At 35.0% G+C, this 4107-nt stretch overlaps 1 protein-coding gene across 1 annotated transcript in view; it reads left to right on the forward strand.

Moving 5' to 3' along the window:
- LOC106465353 overlaps positions 1–4107 on the forward strand; it is a 46833-nt gene that overhangs the window by 11421 nt on the left and 31305 nt on the right. The gene's annotated exons all lie outside the window — the stretch shown is intronic.

Raw genomic sequence — 4107 nt, forward strand, 5'->3', positions numbered from 1 at the left:
CAAACAAACCTAATAATTTAACTTTTACATCTTTTGGGCTTGGGATTAAACCCAATACTTCTTAAACATGGGTTCTGGCGACTGAGTTAATAATAAGCTAGTCACTCCTAGTAATACAGTTTTTAACAACTCAAACTACTGCAGTTGTGTGAATAAATCCTGGATCTGATATTTATTATAGAGGCCTTGTTTGTAAGTGTGATCATTATCAATGAACAGGTTTTGTTCTTGAAAACGTTTACAAACTCTTGTCTTGTTATTAACTTAGTAGTTTGTTTCCGAGGAAAAATATATCTTCAACTTTAGCCAACTATAAACAGCACTCTAACGTCAGGTCATCATTTAAGAGTGTTTTCCCGTTTTTTTTTTTTTTTTTTTTTTTTTTTTTTGTCGTGAGCGCTGAAACTGACCAACACCAACGCTCTTCTTAAGAGTGATAACATCTTGACTGGAGACATCACAAACTGTACCTTGATAGATTCCGCCACATGTGGCTAGCCGTTGTTTGAAAATATGAAGCTGGTCTTAAATATTTGAAATGCACACAAGACGAGTCGCAAGTATATAACGTATTATGTTTGTTAGTTTATGTCTGTCGAATGATATTAGTTGGTTGAAGCATTTCCAAAGGAGAGCGCAGACTGTTTATATAAGGTCTTAAGTTCTACTGTAAAGGAGATTAATAAAAACACTGTAGCGAGTGACACGCGTTCCAAATAAATGAATACATGTTAAAATACTCGGATTTTAAGCTAATACCAGTTCTTCATTACAGACACAAAACAAACAGATTAAACTATTTTTAGATTTCGATGACATGTAAAGCTTAAGTATATACAAGCGGAAAGCTCATAATAAATAAAAGTTTCAAGTTGTAAAAAGTCCTTATGCATTATTCGTTAAGTTAGGTTTTTCATTTTAATTAAACCACAAAGAGGGGTTTTAGTTTAAAGCTATAGAAACAATTTAATGTACACACTGTTTACCAGTAACTGAAAAAAAAATGCCCACTCCAAATAGAGTGTCTTTTAACTAAGTAAACAAAAATTAAATAAAAAGTACAATATTACATTCAGTATTTAGTGGGATCTACTCTTTGCAATATTTAAGGCAGAAGCATGGTTACACGTCGAATTTACAAGATTTAAAATATTTTCCTATGGGATTGCACTCCTCTTCTGGCGAAGAACTTGGATGAGGGTAAACCTAGAAGTTTTTTTGTTTGAAATTTTCTTCACAGAGAACAATAAATATGGACCACACATGATTGACAGGGTTAATTATCTTACGATTGGCTTTGTTACAGGAGAGGAGAGTAGTAATGCTTGGCTTCAAGTCTTCGCAGCTTTCCCAATAACTCAGCAGTAAAAACCGGGTTTTGATACCCATGGTGGGTACAGCACAGATAGCCTATTATGTAGCTTTGTGATTGACTACAAACAAACAAATCAAGTCATTGTAGCCCACCAGCTGTAAGTCTGAAGGCTTATTACATTGAAAACCAGGCTTCGATACCCGAGGTTGGCACAGCATAGATAGACTATTGTGTAGCTTTATACTTAACTACAAACAAACAAATCAAATCAAGTTATCCTTGTGTGACTCGGGCCGAATGAGCATGAGTCCCAGCTTGCGTGAAAACAGGTAGAAGGTCTTATTGAAGAATTGTGATGTATCGAGCATCAGCTGCCCGAATGGCACCTAACACCATAATAGCAGTGTTGTCGTATTTTTTTTGCCACGACTTGCAGATGGTTCAGTCAAAGTTCCTGGGAGGACAAACGTAGTTTCGTCCATTGTACGAGAATTGCGCGAATCTGGACTGGTAAAAAAAAAAAGGTGTTCCAAAAGGCATGAGGGTGTGATAGCTCTGTGATGCTCACTACTGTAGACGTACTATATTGCCTGGGGTGATGAGTGACTTACAACTAACTATTCTGTCACTGCAGCCCATACTATGAAGATTTTATTGGGGCACACTCGCACGTGTCCTGGAGTAGTAGCAGCTGTGTTATTTGGAACATCTTTCATAGTATTAAAAGTCAGTTTTGTTGGTTTTGAGCGCCAAACATGACTAGAACTGCATTTTCGTTCTAATCCCTTAGCTGGTGAAATGGCTGTTTGTATTCTGCGGTCTTTACCGAGCTATATATATATATTTATAAGTCATGGTTATTCCTTATTCGCATATGACGTCATTGAGAAGGTAGATTTGTATTCTTGGAGGGTGGCGGATTTAAAGTTTTATAGTCTATGTTTAAACTAGTTCAAACATTAATAACTTTAACGCGAACAAAAAATGCAATTATTTGCTTTACAACTAATAATTTTAATACATACGAAAGCCCTGAACTGCAAGGTTAAACAAAGAAATAATGAGGTTATCTTGTCTTCATTATGATGACGAGGAACCTCTTTAAAACTAGAAAATTTCATAAAAACAAAGAAATGCAATTCCCTTTAAAAAACTATCTAATACAGTTTCATCGTATATTTTAATACTATGAGAAGTTCTCTATGTTTTGTGTAGTTATTTCATGTTGCTCTGTTGCGTGACATACCTTACTCCTTCAAGTCACGTGCATTAATAAATTGTGAACAATCGAAGCTTACATGTGTGATTAGAAATGTTGGGGTGTATGTGTACTCCATAGGGCAAAATACTGAGTAATATAGGTAACAGTACACTGACTGAAAAAAAATCGTACTTATTTAAATTGAACTAGTTTACAAAAACCGTGAGATTGTACTCTGAATGCTCACAACTGCAAAATATCGATAACGATATTTCCTTCTTACATCCTTGCAAAAAAAAATCTGATACATATACTCCACTACGGCAGTATTTAGCATAAATAGGCTCTTCTCTTGTTTTTTTTCTTCTTATTGTTTAGTGATATCACTTTGAGAAGGCAACATTGTATAATAAATCTAATCTCAGATAATGATATATTAATAAAAACCATCCGCAAATAAAAGGAAAATACCAATTAGCCCATGTTGAGTTTTGACTTGAACCATAATCTGTTATCTGTACGATGTTCACGCAGAATTCAGAAATAATCAGTAATTAGAAAAATAATGAACGCACAAAACAAATACATCTATTATGGTGTATATAAGTCAAATATTCAGAAAAAAGTGAATAGATTTTTCTCGATACAAAAAAAGTTTGAAGAGAATATTTAGTGAGAAGCAAAAAGGATTTATTAAGTCCCAACTTTTTGGATTGAAACTGGGAAACAATCTTTCACTGGAAGTCACAACATATCAAAGAAACAACTGTTATAATTAAGTCAGGTTATATTTATCTATTTTTTATTAATCAATTATTTTTTAAATTCACGACAATTTTGATTCTAATTTCTGCATACTTTTCCAAAGGGACTGGGGCTCGGATAGAGTGTCCAGACTGTGAATCCACAGAAACACCCTTCGCACTTTATGACCGTGGGTGCATTATAACTATGAGAGCAAATCACATTATTGGGCCAGACAAGAGTGGCCCAAGATCTGACAGCGAGTGAGGGAAATTGACTAGGCTCCTTCCAGTCTTTCAGTTCAAAATTAAGGAAGGATATGAACTCATAACCCTTGTGTAGCTTTGCGCGAAAATTCTAAAAGAACCAAACATTTTTCCAACGAAAAACTGAGCGCCAGGCTTAGTTTTCTTCATTGGTTCTGCTGTGAAGCACAGCTGTCGTCGTTTTTCCTGATGTCAGGTGTACTCCATCATCACTGCCAAGTTTACATTGCTAAGTCTTAATTTCACAGCCCGATTATTATTAACACTCTAGGTATTTGGAAATGTCTCTATCACAAAAACATCTCATAATTAAATCTATTCTCGTTCGTCATTTGAAACTCTGCCAGCTGTATAAAAAAAGAGTGAATTTAGTACCAGTAGATTTTCCATTTCGTTATCAGTTCTAGAACATCGTTTACATTAAAATTCGATGACGAGGAACCCACTTTGAGACTAATAATGGCTGGAGACGGCTTGAATGGGTAATGAAGAAAAACTTTATATAAGTTTAACATCACAGCAAATGTACAACGTTTCGACAAGGTACCTGATGATGACAAAACCTTGTCGAAACGTTGTAC

This window comes from Limulus polyphemus, unplaced genomic scaffold (genome assembly GCF_000517525.1).
Source record: "Limulus polyphemus unplaced genomic scaffold, Limulus_polyphemus-2.1.2 Scaffold1918, whole genome shotgun sequence".
NCBI lineage: Eukaryota > Metazoa > Arthropoda > Merostomata > Xiphosura > Limulidae > Limulus > Limulus polyphemus.